This window comes from Rutilus rutilus, assembly GCF_951802725.1.
Source record: "Rutilus rutilus genome assembly, chromosome: 11".
Taxonomy (NCBI): Eukaryota; Metazoa; Chordata; class Actinopteri; order Cypriniformes; family Leuciscidae; genus Rutilus; species Rutilus rutilus.
In genome coordinates this window covers 11,705,660-11,727,205 of record NC_140216.1, presented here as the reverse complement: position 1 = coordinate 11,727,205, position 21,546 = coordinate 11,705,660, and the positions used below count along the sequence as shown (strand labels likewise).

Genomic DNA, 21,546 nt, shown 5'->3' with positions numbered 1-21,546 from the left:
CCCATGCGTATCTATGTAAGCGCTCGGTGAAGAGCATCAAAGATGTCATTGTTGATCATTGTAGTCATTCACAGACATATATGTTGAGCACATTAAACCAAATGCCCAATCAGAGACATATATGTTGAGCACGTCAACACAATATCCAATCCAATATCCGTTCAATAGCGCTCAAAATGCTAGAGGGAAATGCTGGTATCGTCACATTTTTCAAATTTCAGTACCGACTTGGTACCGAAGTCGGTACTTTTTGACAACTCTACATGTCAGAGAGTCTTCTAGACCTGATTGCGGCCCAGTTTTGCTGCTGTGTCTCACCCGTGTAAAGCGTTGTGAGAAGCATGCAGCATTACAATCAGCTGCTCCCTTAGTCTTAAAGTCTTCTTCACACTTGATATCCCAGGTCGCCTTTTTCAGCTGTAAAACGATGATGAAAATGGACAGTAAACAAAATGAGGCTGGCCTCCATTAGCCCCCCAACCCACTATAAACACACTTACACTGCACCTCATCACGCCTCTAATGCAGTAAAAACTTTCAGTAATACTCTCCTCTGCTGTAAAAGGTGTCATTACAGGCTCCAAAATGGCTTCTGGTGAAGTGTAGCTTTAGGGGACGTCTGGTGGGTTTTTAGGGTGTCGCTTTATGCCCTAATGTCACAGAGATGGAGAGAAATGCGTGAATTACAATCCATTGCTGGCTGACTGACGTTGAGTCAATACACCCTAAACAAATCATCAATCAAACTTCTGATTACATGCCACTGTCCACTCCCTCCCCGAGGACGACTGGTCGATAGTCCTATAATAAAAACATTATTGGTAGCCGGTAGTTTGCTAGGATGATTGTAATTCATAATTGCCATAATGTGTGTAAACTGCTGTATCAGGTGATAGAATGTAATAGAAAGTAATAGAAAACCCAATCAGTTGAACATCCACTGGCACTAGACTCTTGCTGAGATGGAGCTTATGGTTAATGCACGTAGTATTGGAGGATTGCCTGGTGCCAAAGACCCAGTACATTATCTCAAAGGAAGTTCTCATTTATGTTTCATTTAAGTATTCACTTTCAGATGGTTCTACACAAATGGATTTAGATCTAAAAAAAAATCCAGAATTTAGTCTTGGAAAAAATGTAAAGGCAAAAGTATGAGTTTATAATGAAATCTCTGACCAGTGTTATAGCACTCGTGACTGGACTCTGTCTTAAGTAGGCCTACGTACTCTTGGTCTTGGCATGGAATATTTAGACTAGACTCAACCCTCTTTTGGTCTTGAATTGAATGAGCTGGTCTCGGCTACAACATGGTATTTGACATTTGATCGCAGACTTCTGAGCAAACGCGATTACTAATCTCTTTTGAAAAAAGTGAAAAATCTGAAAAATCTGTTATCAATGTCTCACCCTCATGTTGTCCCAAAACTGAATGACTGTCTTTCTGCAGAACACAAAATAAGATATTTTGATCAATATTAGAACTGTGTTTGTCCATACAATGAAAGTCAATGAAGGGCACTTTCATTGTATGGACAAAAAAACTAAGATATTTTTTTCAAAATCACCTTTTGTGTTCCACAAAGTCTCCATTTGCTCTCCATTTAATCCCAGTAATGTCTAGAAGCCAAATGAAATATTGAGATTCCTATGGGAGGACAGGGAGCATAGTTATCTGACATCAACATATAGGAAGGGTAAAAGTACAACTAATGCACTGATGTAACCGTGACCTTCTTACCTCTGCATATCATATCTCAGCGGACAAATAAGTGCTATCAAGCATAGCCGGATAAATAGTGTCAGAGCAGCTTTACCAGAGTAGTGAGGTCCCATATTCAGTTTTGTCTCGTAAGACCTATCCAACCATGTTCCTTATCAAGTTTTAATGTGACACCCTCACTGAAATGTGCCTGCATGAGCTGTTTTTGTGACGGGAGCACGGGACACTCGTTCTGAGAGAACACCGCCTCATATTGAATGACAGAGATTAGACACGGTATGAAAACAGAGCAGGATCTCTTGAGAGGGCTACTCCAAATGCAAAGTCCAAACGTCCTACCATCTCATATGAGAAAGTGCGACCTTTACTTGACTCCTTTCTCTCACCGGCCTCAAGTTACTGCCGTCAAACAAATACCCGCCTGTACGACAGTGAATTTCATATCTGATATGATTAATAAATTTAGGGAGGTGAATTTAATCCTTATGCAAAGGCTATGGAGAGACAGTTCAAACATCCTTCTACACGCTTCACCGCCTCCAATGAAATTCAGCCTGAGATCTCATGGAGTTGGTTCCACTCAAACATCATTCTCCGAAATCACCTCAGAGTTGACACAATGTGCTTGACTTATTTTTAGCACACATGGGACTGGAAAAAATGAAATGCATAAAATTTTTCCCTATCCCTGCAAACATTACATTACAGTGAGTGATCCGAGCAGGGCTGGAAACTGTAAATATAATACACAGGATAAGCAATATCTCTCTTGATGGTGATTGAGAGTATTCATCTGTGAGTGTGTTTTCATGTGGCGCTTGACTTGAGTTTCTCAAAGAGAATGTCAGGGTGCATTTTTTCCACATATTGAAAAATGATAGTGAATGTGGAATGAATTAATATAATGACCTGTCTTCAAAAAAAAACAAAAAAAAAACATACAATCGGAGGGAAACTGTATTGCTGAGAGGTTGCTCTTAGTTCAAGAAAATCAAAAGACTTCTCTATAACTTACACTTAAGTATCGTCTTTGCCTCAGAGACAGATTTGTGCCATTATAGATAGTGAACACAGATAAAGAATATCAAGCTATTGAATTAATATCATAGGTCAGAAAATTTGGCCTTGGAGTTTTTCATTTTATTTTATTTTGGAATCTCTGACTTTATAGCAGAAATGGCAGACTTTTGTATCTTTGCAAACCTGAGTACAGTTGATCGGTTCTGAAACTGTATAATGATTTCTAGGGTCTTTTTCTCTCATATTTTTTTCAAGAGTACATATGGCGCTTTTCCACTGCATGGTACGGCTCGGTTCAGCTCGGTACGGTTCGACTCTGCGCCGGAACGGTTCGGCTCGCTTCGCTTTTCCACTGCGTGGTACGACTCGACTCAGTACGGCACGGTTCGGCTCGCTTTAGCTCGGTTGCTTTTCCACTGCAGTTAGTACCGCTTCAAAGTGGGTGGGACTGATCGTTATAGTTGCCGTCTTTACTGCAAAGACATCATCATATTAAACGAGAATTTTTCATTCCGTGTTTCCCCATCCACTCCTCGGCAACCAACGAGAGGAAAGTACGCACCTCGTCCACTGACCACGATTCAGCCATTTCTTTTTTTGAAGTTTATACTCTTTTAAAACAAGTAAAACAAGTACTTTTAAAACAAGTGCTACAGCGTTGGCTGTTGTCTACTGGCTATTTAAATCTAGCGGGTTTAGTGTCTCGTGTCGTAAATACAATGACGCTGGTAGTGATGTTTCTGTCTGACCAATCAGTAATCTGCAGTGTTTTCACGTCACATTTTAGTATCGGTACGGTACGCTTGGAACCTCAACAGAGGTGGTACCATTTAAAGTGAGCCGAAGCGAGCCGTACCGTACCGTACTATGCAGTGGAAATGCGCCATAAGTGAGCCGTACCAAACCGTACCATACCATGCAGTGGAAAAGCACCAAAGCGTGCCGTACTGAACCGTACCATGCAGTGGAAAAGCGCCATTAGGTTACACTTTATTTTACAGTGCCCTTGATGCACGTTACATATAGTTACTGTAGTAATAACTATACATTATGCATAATTACATGCAACTAACTCTAAACCAATCCTTAATCCTAACCTTATAGTAAGTACATGTACTGTAGTATTGTTATTCAGTACTTAAATGTATAATTACACTGTAACACAGACACCTTAAAATAAAGTGTAACAAGTACTTATTACAGAAATAATGGTTACACTTGATTTCGATAGTCCCCTTTAGACATTCTGTTGAATATAAATGTAATGATTCATGTCTGTGTTCCTCTGTCTTGTCCCGTGTTTAGCAGTTCCCCGTTATGTTGATCAGTCTCCCCAGGTGTTTCTTATGTACCACGCCCCCTTGTTATTTTGTTTAGCTTGTTTGCCTAAGCCCTGTGTCTAGTCTCAGTCTTTGTGAGTTCTTGTCTTTGTTTGTTTGGTTCCTGAGTCCTGTTATCTAGTCTAAGTCTTGTCTAGTTTTGAGTTGATCTAATAAAGCTGCTGCACGTGGATCCTGCTTCCTTCTGTGATTCAACCCCGCATCGTTACAATAAATAACGTTGCACCTACATGTCAACTAACTCTCATTAGAGTAGTTGAATATTAATAGACTGATAGGAGATGGGGTAGGGTTAGTAGAATAAAGGGTTAGGTTTAGTAGAATAAAACTGACATGCACTTGCAAAGTTACTTATAGTCAGCAGAATGTTTGGGGATCAACAAATAAAGTGTTAGCAGATATTAAGCAGACATTCTACTAATATTCTACTAATACTCTAATGAGAGTTGACATGTAGGTGCAACGTTACTTATAGTCAACGGAATGTCTAAAGGGGACCATCAAAATAAAGTGTAACCGAAATAATATACTTTAAAAGAAAATACATACATAGTGCAAATTGAATGTAATGTTTTCAGACTTAAGTGCATTCTATTTAGAATTAAAATTAATGATTACATTTAAATTAATGCAATTACCTGAACTCAACTTAAGTAGGATATAAGTACATCTCTATATGTAATTTTATAATTACTTCTATTGTCTTTGAAACATGGTTAAAGGGTACTACCCTTTTTTCAGACAATTGACGAAATATAAATGTGATGATAAAATTGACCTAATGTTAAAAATGTTACAAGCATTGTAGGTGATGCATGCGTTTTATCAATAAATTGTGTGTGTGTTGAAAAAAAAAAAAAAAAACAGAGAGAGGAAACACTGGGGGAACAGAGAGGGTTAAAAGACCTTCTGTCAGCAAAACTGAATAGCTGCATTGTTGTGTCGGAGTCTCAGCGCTGCAGACAGCAATCAGTCAAACATTACAGTTGAGCCATTGCACAGTATCAGGGGAAACACTCCTAAAATACTGTGTTAGTACGGGGTTGACCCACTTCTATTTTGGGCAGTCTCAAAACTCTCTGGAGAGCACGAACAAGTTCACACACTCCAAAAACAAGACATAACATAGGGAAGAGTGAGGTAAACTGCATGTTTTTTTTTTTTACTTAAGATGTCCTTGAGACAAGGAGAAACTGGATAAACTAATGCGCCAAACTGTTTTTCAGTGAGTCTTTGGTCACGAAAGACAACATGAGACAAAATGTTTTTGTTCGAACTGGTCGTAAGGTCGTAAACTTGTAGCCACTCACAGCGTAGGATGCAGCTCAGGCCTAAAATATGCAGGCAGGTTGATAAATCTCCCCATTCAAATGATTCACTCAAACATACAGTGAACACAATGGAATTACTTGTGAGCCAACACATTATGGCCGATAATGGCCAATGCATATTTTCTCATGTGCAGCGAATGCGCCCCGTCTAACATTCAATTTTATTTAAACCTGAGAATGCAAAGCCATTAATAGAAATTAAGTGCCAGTGAAAGCCAGTGGAGGGGGACCAGCACAGGGGAATGAATGGCTGTAGAAGATAAATAAGTGTGGTACAGAAGACTGCTTTCGATGATTGGCATGGAAATGTGCTGTTTGTGTTACAAAGGCAACAAATGGATTTCAAGCACTGCATATGTACAATTCAGTGCTGGCGAAGCTATTTAGAAAATATGGCAAGCTAAGAGCTACAGTTAAAGGAATAGTTCACTTAAAAATGAAAATTCTGTCATCATTTACTCACCCTCAAGTTGTTTCAAACCAATATGAATTTCTTTCTTTTGCTGAACACAAAATAAGATATTTTGAAGAATGTTGGTAACCAAAGAGTTGATGTACCCCATTGACTTCCACAGTAGGAGAGAAACATAATATGGAAGTCAATGGGGTACATCAACTCTTTGGTTACTGACATTCTTCAAAATATCTTCCTTTGCGTTCAGCAGAAGAAAGAAATTAATACAGGTTTGAAACAACTTGAGAGTGAGTAAATGATGACAGAATTTTTATTTTTACGTGAAATATTCATTTAAGCAACTAATTTGAAAAAGTAGCTACACTGCAAGCTACTAACAAAACATATTAAAGCTAGTTAAGGGTGCAATATCTTTTTAAAATAAAGGCCTATAACTACTTAATTTACACTGTAATTTAATCAGAGCTGTTGTTCTCTGGCACAAAAACAATGAGGGTTTATGAATGAAGGAATCTCAATTAGGATCTCGACACTAAACTCGACTAGTGTAAGGTTTTTAGGTTTCATGTTGTTTTTGAGTCTTTTATTTTGTTTCTTGCTCTTGCCATCTGCCTTGAGGTTCACTATAAACACAACTAGCCAGAGCCATAAAACCAGTTAAATTATACTAAAAGGCTCGAAAACACCTTAATAACGTAGTAAGAATACCAACATTTTGCTTTAAGAAAGCTGTGACATACTATGCAGGGATTTTGAATACATTTTTTTTTTTAATCGATTAGTTCGTGTGAAACATCCAAGTGAACAATTCACTAAAAGGAATCAGAATTTTAAAAACTTCATATGAGAGAAAGACAATAGTTTAAACGTTTGATTTCCTCAGTTTGTGCACAATACGATGTGACATTGTAACATTTTGTTTACTGTACTTTGCTATATGTTGGGAAAAGTGTTAGCAGAAATGCTACATTGAAACAATTGAGCTACTGTTATGCTACTGAATAAAGCATTTACATTTGTAGTGTTGCTACTTTAGTTACTTTGCAACACTGACATGAATGCAGACGTTCTGAGTGTACATAACCTTACTAAACTAATAAAAGAGAATTTTATTTAATTTCGGGTATTGTTATGCTCATCAAAACGTGGACCTATTTTAAATGCAACAAAGGGCATGAAAGCAGACACTACACAGTAACTCTAATGACAGTTCAGTGCAAGAGTTAATTTCAGTCATCTCAGGATGTCCATTAACAATTAGCTGAGTGCTTAGATATGGCTACCGAAATTCATCCATCTAAGGAAACAGTTGTATAATAAGCTGTCACGCTTTGCGCACGCACGCTAATGCCGCAACCTTTCGGGTCCGACAAGCCCCTGTCTTTTCTCCAGCAGGCAGTCAGACAGATGTGAGACGTGCTCGGGACACCATCACAATCCCATTTATGCTCTGTGGCGTTGCTTGATGAGAAGGAGTAGATGGAGTGGCTGATGAAGGGCCCAGTGAGACCCCAGCGGAGCATTCGCCCAGGTCCGCCTGTGTCACACAGATTCCACACTTGTCTAAAAGCGCACTGAAAAATGAACGGCCTCGTCGTTAATGAGTGGAGGGGGTAATTTAGACCCCCACTAATGTGCTTAATGCCAATTAATCATCTCCAGCCAAGGTGTCAGAGAGATTACTGAGAAGGAACTGGATCCTTTGGCAGGAAGGAGAGAGTCTGAGCCATGCTGAAAGGAGGAGGAAGTGTCGCTCTAGTCTCCATAGGGGGCAACAGTGAGCTGTGAAACACACAGTCAGCAAGCAGACTGAGAAAGTCCCAACAGAAAATAAAATACATGAATGAGGAAGCTCTTCTGGCTTTCTTTTACAACACACATTCCCTGCTCTTATTTTGGGCATAAAGCAACAGTGGCTGCAGAATTTTTTTTTTTGATATGGTGCTAAATTTGTTCCCTTATTTGGTCACATTAGGAGTCAGTGAAAAAATAAATAAATCTTATATCACTGTAACTGTAAATACCATGATATAGTTGATTATATGGGAAATTTAATAACAAAAAAGAAAATCTGATTTAAAAAAGTACACTTATTTTGATTTGACTAACATAGTACATGTAACATTTTAAATGTAGTGTGTTATTCTAAATTACATTTAGTTCTTAACTTTCTCATTAAAATGTGTAATTACAAATATATTTAAACATGTTTTAGTAGAAATTACATTATAATTTAGTTGACCACAAATGCTTGTCAGTATATTTGACAGTACACTTAATCATATTTCAAAAGACAACATCAATAATTATGAAATGACAAATAAAGATTCAATTTAATAGCAATTAGCATGCAATTAAGTGTAAGAAAACATTATATCTAGTTTGTAATTAAGTAGATTATTCTAAAGTATGCTAGAGTGTACTTCTTTTTAACAATGGGTGGTATGACGGTATGGCAGACTCTCTACCGGTTGACACATTTCTACTGTCACAAGGCGCATAACATCATACCAACTGGTTCATGAGATTAATCATTACAGTATTCAAACCAACTCTGCAAACTTAAAAACTGAGTTTTCTTTTCTTTTCTTTTTTTCTCAGAAAAGGAGCGACTAATTCAGTTTCAAAGCATTTCTGAATGGGATGTGTGAACTGTTCACATATCAGATGTAGAAAGTCAATTAATTCCTCCTAGAATTGCCTCTCCATCAGGCAGATGTGCCCTTATGCTACTCAGAACAGTGTGAAGCCTCTCTTTTGTTGGGTAGAGCGCATACTGTAAAATCCCACATGCTGCACACTCTGCTAGGGTGCAGAACTCACATCATTGGCTGTCCGTCTCCGGGACTGGATCTGGGTTCCCTAACCGTGTCCCCCTCCCAAGAGCATTATCACCCACTCGACAGTCCCACATTTCCTCCTCATTATCTGCATTCCACTCAGACATCTGCCAGCAATGAGGGCAGGTATAGCTGCGCTAATGTGCTGAACATGGTATTTACTGTACACTGCAGGGAAGAGGGCCAGTATCTCAGACTGCCGAGGAGTGTTAGTGGCTCGTGTTACATACAGAGCACAGAAACAAATGTTCTTTATAGCAAAATGGCCTTGGAGAATAGGCTCTTTCACTAATGAAAATGCTGATGAATGTACATTCAACTGTAGAGTCAGCTCCCAGAACTGGCAATAAAATATCATAAAACATATAAAAAACCTTAAGAAAGTGAGCAGTATTAAGCAGAAATGTAACTAGAAGTAGCAAAGCTATTAGATTAATGTACATTTCTTAATATGGAGGTAGCATTGATCTTGATTTTTATTTGAGTATATATATAGGCTAGGTTTAGGAGTAGGGGTTGTGTTAGGTGCTTGAAATGTCTAAACAGTGAAATGTAAATAATTTATTGTGGCTTTTGAAATTAAAAACCAAACCCCAACATACAGTAGATTGCATAAGGACAAAAAAGGGTCCCTTTAGCACAGGACTCTTCAGATCTGGTCCTGGAGGACTACTGTCCTGCAGAGTTTAGCTCTAAACCTAATAATCAAACACCTGAACAAGATAATCAAGGTCTTCAGGATTTCTAAAAAATGACAGGCAGGTGAGTTTGATTTGAGTTGGATGGCGCTCTAGGAAAAAAAGTTCAAGAACCCTGCTTTAACATCTCAAAAGTGACATTTCATTCTAATTTTTCGGAGAGAGAGAATGGGTTGGCCTGGATAAATGACTCTTTCTTTCATTTAATCAGCCAAAATAGTGGTCAAAACAGCCTAAATTGACATCACAAGTTAGACTTCTGAGTTTAGGTTTTCTACTTTGCCAAGTTGCTTGCTCAACTCTGGAAATCGGTACCATTCTTGACTAATGTGGTACATCACAAAACAGGGACTAACATAGGACGTATAGCCAAAGTGTATCATTCAAAATCCCAGTGATTAATGACACTTCAATATAGATTTTAAAGGATGAGAATCCAAAGTTAAAACTCCTCCGCAACATGAGAACCCTCTGGAGAAGAGATGTGATGAGAGAAACAGGTCTGACAGTGAACTCGAGATGAACTGCGAGCAGCACCACAAGGAGTATATTCTCACAATGAAGCACACCTCCTTCATACACCTAAAACATTCAGCACGTAGACAGAAGATTAAAGGGGAATCTTAATGATTCAAAACCTTACCAGCTGCAGTAGAGTCTTTATCATTGTTAAAAGTGAGAGAGCAAGATCCTGGGAACTTCAAGACCAATTACAGAGACACTACATTATCTGGAGCTGCGGTGCGAGTTAAGGGAGCCGCTTCCGAGATTTATCAGAATGAATACAGCTTCAAAAGATGTAAGAAAAGGTGAGGCAAGACTTAAAACTCTTTTCTTTCACCTAATGCCCACCTGCAGGAGCATGGGAGGGGGACGCTGACCACCGGAATGTCAGGTACCACACTCAAGGAAGACTATAAGCCTCATTGAAATGTAAAAAACTAACTTCTTGAACTTCACCTCTTGCTCTTAGTCGGCACATGCAGCGGTGAGAAAAGAACAGATACTGACACAGAGGGACAACCAAAAGTGCAACTAGAAAAAGAAACGCATCTAGAACTGTTTCTCCCTCCTTTTTGTATCCTTTTCCTCAGGCAGCGTTTCGGTCGGCCTTTCAGTCACGGCCTCACACTGGGGGCACACAAGTGAGGTTTGCCATTTTATTTATCTCTTCCTTCCTGCATCCCTCTCTTCCTTTATACCGTATTCTTTACAGCGTCACCGTCTCTTTCATTTCGGACATTCATGCATTTATGGATTACAGCATGGTGATCCACTCTGAGGGAGCCTGAATTACTCCTAAGCGTGCTGCGCCTCAAGCCGGGTCCGTACGGGAGGTCGAGAGAGGGGAATTCAAAGCAGCCAGCGTGAAGGAACTGCTGTTTGTTGTGACCAGCCTTCCCCCCTCAGACAAAGAGAGGCCTCCTGAAGGTATCCCAGCATGCAGCAGGCCCGGGGCGACCCTGTGTTTAAAGTGACAGCAGTAATTTAAGACCCTCTTTGTGGCAACCCCTTCTTTTCTGGGCAAGATGAAGCACTGTCCATTTGTGTGGGCCTGCTGAGGTGACACTCCAGAGGAGGGCCGGCACTAATTAGCAGCCAAACACACATGAGAGTGGCTGTCCATGGCAGCAGATAAATCAAGCCTGGCCTTCTAATTCACTCGAGATGACCCTTGTCCAGCCAAGCCTTGTTTCGTAAAAGATGACTATAAAGACTTTAGCCAGCATCAATGGCTTTTATGAAGCAGCAGTCCTCGCTCTGCAATGACAATATATTCAGTGAACCAGTCGAGCCATTTATTCTACCTATGATTCATTGTGTGCAAATCATTCAGCTTATTACTGTTCTGAACATTGCCATTCTCTAGACTAGAGCTATTCAACCCTTTCAGGAGCCAGTTGAGGAGCCAAGTGGACAAATGTCTTTTCTTTCCAAGAGCCACATTTCAAAAATAGCCTTTTCCCTTCATCAAGACTGACTCGCTTTATAAGAGTTGATTATATTCAGTCCCCCAACTCATGAAATGAGCTAAAAAGATAAATCTGGTTACTATTAGTATCCCAGAATGGAAGATTAAGGGTGTACTGTAACTATGAATAAATCATTGTTTGCATGGAGCTGAGTTTTGCAAAGTAATACCAACAGAAATAACATAACCGGCCAGTTGTACCTCCACCACATGATTTCACTGCTCAAGTAATTTTTTATCAAATGCCTTACATTTCTGTGTTAAACTTTTTAGCCTGCAACCTTATTATATTTAGGTATACACATATATATATATATATATATATATATATATATATATATCATTGTGTATTTTATCATTGATATATATCAGTGATTTTTTTTAGCGTGTTTAAAGAAAACGTATTTAACTTATTTAACTATTACTTAAAGAATATTTTATGTGTACTTTGTGTAAGAACATACAGCATATATATATATATATATATATATATATATACATACATATATACATATATACATACATATACATACACACATATACATACATATACATATATATATATATATATATATATATATATATATGTATGTATATATGCTGTATGTTCTTACACAAAGTACACATAAAATATACTTTAAGTAAGAGTTAAATAAGTTAAATATGTTTTCTTTAAACACACACTTTTTTTTTATTAATAAAAAAAAATCACTAAATAAATGCTTGTGTTTTAGCATATTTATTAAAAGCAGAACTAAGGATATAATTATTACCATGCAATATACTTCTAGTATACTTTTTAGAAATATATTTAAATGCAATGCAATATATTTTTAATGCACTTCAAACAAGCATGTTTGGAATACAAATGCATGATCATACCTTTTGAATTTCAAATGCATTTAATAGTACGTCCTTTTCACCTGGGTGTGTATATATATAATTTACAAATAATAAATGAATACACAAGTGGGACGAGGCTGGAGAGTAAAACATTCGGTTGAAAATAAATTTTTCCTTGATTGAATTCCTTTATTGAGCCTATAGCTGTAGATACTTTTCTTGCTACTGACAAATCTGTAAGACTTCGGTGAGCAAGACAAGGTTAATTATACAATTGACTGGTCACCACCCAACATAGAGGCATGTCAGAGTGATGCAACTTTTTGACAACAACAAACAATCTTCAGATGAAAACTTGTTAACTGCAGTTTTAAGAGAAAATTGAGTCATAGAGTCATTGAGCAGCAACAGCTGCATTAAAGAGCCGCTCAAGGCTACTGTGGGTTGAGTACCACGCTCTAACGTCCCAAGACAAAAGCCAGCATCACTTCATACTAACACCATAAGCTACCAATCATTTCTCAACAGTACAAATGCTGAGGGAATGCATTTTTAGATCAAATTACAAAAGGACTGTATGTTCCGAAAACAGGCGGGTAATCGAAATGTAGCACTTCCTAGTTCATAAACAGAGTCTGCATGGAAGCAAAATTTCTCCCAACAAAAGCATTATTTCTGAACGGGTCCTCAGAGATAGTCAGGCCAATTCACATGTGCTGTGTTGGAGTTGAGTACTGCTGAGTTTGTTTACACACATGTTTGTTTGACTTTTCCCATGATTTACTAGGTACTCTGGGAAATCACTATTGATCACTTTCGTAGATATGAGCCAGCTACTCACAATTAACACGGCACCATGGGAGATACCTGCAGTTACAGTTCTGCACAGACAGCAATATGAGTTGATAAATGTCAAGAATATGAAGAGATATTAAAGCAAAATGTTGATGCAACAACAGTGGATTGCTGTATAGTTGACAGTGAGTGACAGATGGAATTAAGTTTTCATACTCTGGGTGGTAGTTCAGTCAGGCTAGTTCATGAGGCTCATACTTAACTCAAATAAAACAGCTAACATCTATTTTCAAAGCTAGCTGTTAGCATTAGCGTTCAGCTTTAGATGCTGCGTAATGAAATCCAGAGACAGTTTTTTTGAGTCAATCATATCGAAACATCCTATAAGCAAAAAACATTTTTCTACATTTATAGCCACTTGTATGGAAGCTAGTTTCCGCCATAAAGAAACCCCAAATTTTTTTTAAACATAATTGCGAGTTTTTATGTCAATTTGCAATTGCGAGAAATAAGAAATAAGTCAGAATTGCATGATATAAAGTTGCCATTGCGTGTTATAAAGTCAGAATTGTGAATTTATATCTAAAGTTAAATTCTGAGGGGAAAAAAGACTGGCTTTTTTTCAATTGTGCATTATAAAGACAAAATTGAGTGTAATAAAGTCTTTTATAAACTGTAACTGTAATAAACTTTTTTACTGACTATTTCTTTTTATGTAAGTTGGAATTGCGTGTTATATTTATTCTGTGGCGGAAACAAGCTTCCATACACTTGAGAATAGCCACATATTTTGAATAAAAGTTTGCAGAGCAACTGTCATTCGAATAAATGGGAATGATAGCTTTTGCATGATTATACATTTAGGTTATAGGTTTTATTATACTTATTATAATATCTGTTTTATTTATGTGTTTTAGCCTACATGCATTTTAATTTTGAAAGTCAATTTCAATATGTATTCATGTTATATAATAATATTTGCCTTTCTCCAGGAGCTAATTGCTAGGCTAACTAGCTAAATATTGACCCCTGCAATTAAACCACCCCAATGCTTTTAAACACCTCATCTTGGCAATATACCATTTTCTAAAGACAAGACAGCACACCCACTTTCATCAAATCCAAACATGACAGGCAGTGAGTTCTCTCTGATCAGTTCCTTTTCAGATTGGCTATTTTTGGTTGTTTACAGAACCAAGGGCTGTTACAGAGACAGGTGTGATTTCTCAGGTCACCTCTTTGAGTCATATCTATTCTGGCATTTACGTATACATTTGAATACAGCCCACAATGCATTGCTTCCAGGCTTACATTGGTAAAATCACCATAGTCACATTCCCAGTTATCCTGTCTTCGTTCCCTTCGCCTGCACCCCCTCTGAAATTGCATTATTACTGACAGTACAGATATTGGATTTAGAATGGAACAAATGGTCTTAATAGGAATGAGATCACTCCGGTTAGACAGTGATTGGCTTACTTGGGCCCGGGCCAAAAACAATTTGTGATTCTTTTATACCTGTGCCTGTGCCCTGGAGATAGAGGGGAGTGAAAGAAAGACAGAGGGTGAGGGTTAAAAAGACAGAGCACAGAGGAGGAGAGAGAAGCTCTTTATCAGCTGCTTTTCTCACTCTGCATTACCTCATCTTTCTTTCTCTGCGACTCAGGGCTTATAAAAAGGGCACCTAGGTTTTTTTCTCTTTTTTTCCAGAGCAAAAGAACAGCCTCCAACCACTGTCCCAAAATGAATGAGGAGCATTGTGAGCTTTGTTTGTCAATATCAAGCAGTCCATCTTTGGAGGCCCAGCACAGGGGGAGGTATGAAATCCGAATATTAGGTATCTGCTGTTGACGGAGTGCTGTCAGCCTTGTAAAGAAATAGCGGCTGTATTGATTGAACACAAAACAACAAACAAACAAAACACTAGCTTTCTTTTCATGAGAGGCGAGAGATGGTTTCTTTCTTCCTTGCGTTTCTCCTCCTGTACTGCTGGGAAGTATGACAGCTTGACACAAACATCAGTGACTGGTGTAGTTTCTAAGATTACTAGGCAGGGTTTGGGCTACTGGCATACAGGATACTGTTTGGGGCTGCGGTGCTGACCATATCACAACATTAAGAGCCAATTATATAATTGCTAATATGCCTAAGTAGAATGATTTTGTGTTTGTGTGTGTGGCTGTGTTCCTGACAAACTGTCAGTCTATGCATTATTGAAACTGAATTTTCCGTGACTCTTTCTGCAGGTTACTTTGCCATGCATGAAACAAGTAACAATGAATTTGGAACGCATTTTAGTCCTACTATTTCTGCAATACAAATATATTTTGCATAGATTAGTATGGTAGTGTTCTATTCTAAATTCAGACACTGTCGCTATTGAGTGATTCACTGAATCATTCACCCAAATGATTCATTCAAAAGCATTGATAGGCTTATATTTAGAAATCACTCAACCAATTTGTTCAAAAAATTGCAGCGGTTAACATGAATGATGTTAACAATATTGTTAGGCAGTTAGCTGTCACACCTAAGAGTAAGAAAGAGAAGGGCTTTAAATTATATATTTTGAACTACATCGACAACTTTGAGGGTGAGTATTCTCTCATATCATGCAAAATCCGACTAGCGAATCGGTTTCTAAAATCGTTGTCTCCGTTTCTGAGAAAATACATTTTATGAAAGTTTTGCCACTAGTACACTTCGCTATAGAACGCGCTATGCGGAAGTAAAGATGCTGGCTGAGATTCTACCGGAAATACGTCAGCAGCGTTCGTGCATAGAGCGTATTAATCATTCATGGGCAGTTGTGGCCTAATGATTAGAGAGTTGGACTTGTAAACCGAAGGTCAGCGCCCTTGACCACCAGTCGCTCCCCGGGTGCCGCAACAATAATGGCTGCCCTCTGCTCTGGGTGTGTGTTCACGATGTGTGCTCAATACTCACTGCTGTATGTGTGCACTTGGATGGGTGAAATGTAGAGCACAAATTCTGAGTATGGAACACCATACTTGGCTACACGTCACCATCAACTTAACTAGACAAGAGATTTGCCGAATTCTGAACTGCACACTGCTCTTACTATTCCTGCCATAGAACGTAGTAGTATGTAGTATGCTGTTCAGAATTCAGCAATTGTCTTTGTAAACAAGCCATTGAATCATTCACTCAACTGATTTGTTAAAAAAACACTGACTCCCCAAGTGGTGCCTCAAGTATCATTCGTGTACCCCACCACATTTACACTTAAATAAAAGATACAGCGAAAGATAAATAAAGAGAAAAGTTAAGAAATAAATAGCTAATTGGCCAAAAATAATCAGTGATACTATTTCACATGCCATGCAAATGCTCATTAACAATATCACAGCTTTTTTTGCGAGTAAATTTGTTCCGCAATAGCATTAGCTCATTGTGTTGAAAAATAAAAAAGCTCAACTAAGCTTAGTCACAGCTATAACTGAGACATGAATATGACAGAAACATACATTAAATTATTTATAACAGAAAAAGTCTCAGGCAGCGATTATCATCATACATGACTGAGTATGTTCTTAGTGTTGAAGTCAAGCATAGTGGTGGTGGTACCTCATGCAGAGATGTAAAAAATGGCAAAAGACACAGTTGCATATTTTTCAAAATGGCAAACAATCTATAACAGAGACACCAACATTAGGAGAAAAGGCTAGTAGCATTTACACGGTTCCCCGTGGGGCCCCGTTTGAGTGCAAAGTTAACGATAGGATCTGTCTTCATCAGGGTCTCTCCGTTATGCCATCTCTGGGAGGAGTGCTCTGGGCCGCTTGCTTCTGTTTACGCAACAATATGCGTATGTTAATTGATGGAAAATTTGGCTGGATGCTGAAACCTGAAAGGTAAAGGGCGTGAGTTAGTGACATTAAATAATGTTTGCTCGCACACAGGAGGACAGGTATAAATGCATCCGGTCCACAACACTGCATATGCAAGAAAATACGCAAACCCCATGCTAGGTATTTGCATCTTTAGCTTCAAGAAGAAAAAAAATACCTGAATATTCATAATAATAATAATAATAATTGGGATTTTCTGAAACATGCAATGATTTATCTTGGTATTTCGAAAGATCAATGCAAGTCCCAAGATTAATTTCAAGCAAGCATAGTATCTAAAAGCAATGTATTGCTTTCAAAGGAAGATGATGGAGTATCATCACATACATAAATCTTCATTTACTTTCAATTTAATCTCTACCTTCAAGATTTTCCACAAAGGAACTTGTCTATACAAATTGGTGCATGTCACACTGGAAAAAAAACTGGGGGAAAAAAGCTGTTCATTTACAGTTCAGGGAGAAAAAATAACACCGAAGTCTATTGCACCTATTGACTGGAAAATACTTTGAACAGCATGTGTTTCTACAGAACATCCCTCTTTTCCCAATTGCCCTCCAACCATCCATTTTTATAGTCAGCAGAGAAACCTGAACATGGCTTATGGGCATGCTGGGAAATGAAATGCAATATAATGAAGAGAGGAGGGGTAAAAATGAGAAAGATTCAAATGACTAGAACTTCTATAGCTGATGGCAAGGTCATCTATGTTTATAAAAACATAAATTACACATATTTAATTTAGTGAAGACAGAAATTGTGGGTTTGAATTGAGACCATGTGTCCCCCTGAGCAGTCTGATAAATAGAGCAGTTGAGAGCTGAGGCTGACTTGGAGGACTTGTTCATTAATTCTTCTCCTGGTCTTAATTGGAGCCCAGTAGGACTTCTGTTTTAAAGCAGTGTTAGCCCTCAGACAACACGCAGAGCGAGCCAGACAAAGAAGCCGGCAGAACAAAGCCAGATCCCAAATCTGCTACTGCATATTTGCTGCAGGCAAGTCGAGACGGCCCGGTCCCTCTTTTGTGCTGTTTGATTTCATCACTTTTTATTGTATTACAAGTTGAGATACATGAAACTCCTTTGTTCATCCAGTACTTATCTGAGTTCTCGAGAATAGAGAAAAAAATAAAAACTAAGCACTGCAGTATTAGAAGCATCATCCACATTGCTAAATGCTAAAAGTAATTTTTCCAATTAATTTACCACATTGCTAAATGAATTTTGAATGCAATTTTCAAAATAAAAAAAAGCATCAAAGGAAGTTACATGTTTATTGTAGACAAAAAAAAAAAAGTTTGTTATTGTTTATTGAAACTACATCTACTCACCATCATGTCGCCTCTTTCACACATGCAGTCTTTACTGGTAAATTACCAGTAAATTACTGTAAAGAGATCACATATAAACAGGACATGACCTTTTAAAAAAATGCGGGTAAATTTGTTTTTACACTGTTTTGCACTATACTTAAACTGCCAATTTCCCGGTATGGGAAGTTGTAACAATACCAGTAAATTACCAGTATTAAGCTGTGTGTGAACAAAGAACAGGATTAACTTGTTTAATTTATTACCCCCCTTGTTGAGGCTGCTACCTGGTTGCCTAATTCTAACCCCCCCTCACACCTAATCCTAAACCTACCTATACTGGGGACTCAGTCAGGGGGATGGGAGTAATAATCTGACAGGGTCAGAATTCGGCACAACACCAGAGCAGATACGAGCTCAGAACGTGTTGACGTAAGAAGTCTGCTTTGGGCCAATTATATTGCTCAGTGGCCTGAGCTTTTTTTTGGTACAGAAAGACAGAACGCTGTTGCTTTCTGAACAGCGCATTTGTGTATTTACTGGAAAAGTCTTTCTGGTAATTTTATGGTAATTTACCAGGATTGTGTGCGAAAGTGGCTTTTTCAAGTATGAGAACTTATTTCAAACCTTTTCAAATATGAGACAAATACAAATTCTGCAGTAAAGCAGCGCTAAAAAAGACAATAGGAGTCATTATTCAGCCAGTTCAAGTCAATTAAGTGTTGATCCAGTTCAGTTCAATAAGTGTGTAAAGTACATAAATTATCAAATGAGTTAATTATAGTTTGATAGATAGATAGTTCATCTATCCATCCATCCATCCATCCATCCAATGTGTTATCTAACCAAGGCCACCAAGTGAGTCAGGACTGCCCCTGGTGCATGTCGTAGTCTTAGAGCTCAAAACAAGTCAGCATCTTCCCAGATTCTTTACTATGGCAAAGTCTACTGCACGACGGCCCAGAATGAAAATATGCTCAGCGATTAGCTTCCAAACACATTTGGGTATTTACAATGCACTGGTGTTGTGGCCAGGCCAAACCAAAGGCCCTGCTGTTGGAGTCACATGGGCCCATGAATGCAGAAGTCCACACAAAGACTGAGCGCATCACAGTCTGCTCTTTCTTTCTATTCCGTCACCAAGCCATTCTCTTCACTACACCACACACAACCGGGGCTTGTTCACGGACAGAGCTGAAGAACAAAATTTACACGAGAAACAAAACTCGAGTTGTGTGCTGGTTGTACACAAGCTGAGGGAGACTAACAGACTCTCTTTGAGAAGACAGGGAGCGCCCAGTGCACAGAGGTTCACAGAGGTTACGAGTCCTTGGGCATAGAGGGATCCTCTGCTAATGTTTTGAGGTGTGGTGGGGGTGGTCATATAGTAAGACGGTCACGCAGGCATGCTGAGAGAATGGTGTTATTTACAAGCACACACTGTCCTCTGTTGTCTCCTACACACTCTGGCAGTGGCCCCAGGACAAGGGCGACTGGTAAACATACTACAGAGTTCGTACAACAAAGGCTTGCCGCAGTGAGGAGTTATGTTGGCTGACCGGCCATAAACTTAATGAAGAGATTAGCATGGTGCCATGGACACAAATGCAGATCATGAGGTCTCTGCGGCGGGACAGTGGGCGATTGTCATTGCCTTTTTCATCGTATTCATCATCACGTAGTAAGTTCGTCACTGGAGTCCACAGCATGGCTGTTGTAAACACAAATGTTTTTGTCAGTTTCAACGACCCTTTTATTATAAGCAGCAATATTCTCAGTTTTTTAATTATAACCATGAGACTCTGAGTACAACCAACTACGGGTCAACGACAAAGAAGTGTGTTGACTCGTATTAAGAAAGAAAAGAAGACAAATCTTCAAAAAGTCTAATTTAAAACACATGTGCCAGTTTCTTTGAAATACTCTATGTTGGTTTCATGTTATTTTGAAAAACATTTATAAAATGTTTTATTGACTCAAAAAATGTCATGCAAAAACAAGTACAAACATTTGACATTGTATCATGCGAGGAAACATTTATTAAAATATGTTTATGAGATAAAAAAAAACATTGCAGGGGTCATCTCTATGGTTTCATTTACTATTTTATGCTTTTTTTCTAATTGTTTCTTCATGTTGGTTGCACCACTTGATCTGGCAGACAAAAGTTTGTCAATTATATTTATAACATTTGAACAAAACTGCTTTGCAAATATGGTCAAAAGGTTTTCTTTTTAAGAATCTTACATTTTTTTAATGATGCTTTTTTTTCTTCATTATAATATCAGGACTAACCCTAACCATGGTATTTTTAACCTTAAAAAAAATCATCATCATCATCTTGATCCAATATTAAAATATGCATTCAAGTCATTGTATTTATGGTTTTATTATTATTATTATTTATATATATATATATATATATATATATATATATATAAATCATAGACAAATAACTAAAATAAATAAATACAAATCAAGTAATGGAGCCATAAACATTATTTCATCGGACACATCTAGCAAACAGATTTCAGCTATACCATCTTCTCCTGGAACACTTTAAAGATTCATACTGTTCACATCCTCCATGAATCAATCTCAGATAAATCATTTTTAAAAGGATTGGGGGAGGACTGCAGTGACTTTCCGTGACCATAAAGCAGCCTGATGTTCTTTTTTAAAAGAAGAAAAAATAAATAAAAAAACATTATTGCTTTACCGCCAAACACCACATAAAGACTTCGACAGAGAGCTGATATAAAATCAAGCCAAGCACAAACTTACAGAGTGGAGGTCAAAGGCTGTCAGTGCAGGACATGAAATCACAACCTGACACAAATGGACACTGGGAATCTACAATGCCACACGTCCCCCCCACTTACTTACAGGCCAGAAGATGCTAACTGAGTTACCAGTGATGGCTAATCCATCCATCATGGCCACCAGAAGCCATGAATCAAGCACCAAGTGGTCATGGGAACAGGTCTCAGCATCCCCACTTAGGGCACCATGTCTCAGGATCTGTAGTCTCTTTGCGGAGGATTGATATGATGGATACTGGGGGAAAAAAAATCAATACCATGAAAACAGAAAAGAGAGCATAGGGACTGCATCTTGGGGCATCCAACATCGTAAATAAGCAGGTCGCACTTTAGCTTTAGAGCATTGCAATTCTGAGAGCCGAACGCCAACCCCTCTTCTATCGGAAGTCATTAAATCAGCTATTCTTCTGACATAAGTCAGGAAGTATCTGTGAGTGAGAGGACCAGTGGCCTGCCGGAATGACAAATGGGGCTGCCGTTTATAATAGAGACAAGCTATAGATGTTCAATAAAGAAAGAGCAGCACAATGAGAGGTCCTAATAGCGTTTCTTATCTGTGCTTTGATTGT

General features: G+C 38.3%; 1 long non-coding RNA gene across 1 annotated transcript in view; it reads right to left on the bottom strand.

Annotated features, from left to right (window-relative positions):
• Window positions 1-16,179: 16,179 nt before the first annotated feature.
• The window catches only part of LOC311299379, a 143,406-nt gene continuing 138,039 nt past the window's right edge, over window positions 16,180-21,546 (bottom strand). The window contains exon 4 of the long non-coding RNA XR_014629110.1: window positions 16,180-16,842. This is a non-coding gene — a long non-coding RNA (uncharacterized lncRNA). The remainder of the gene's footprint in view (window positions 16,843-21,546) is intronic.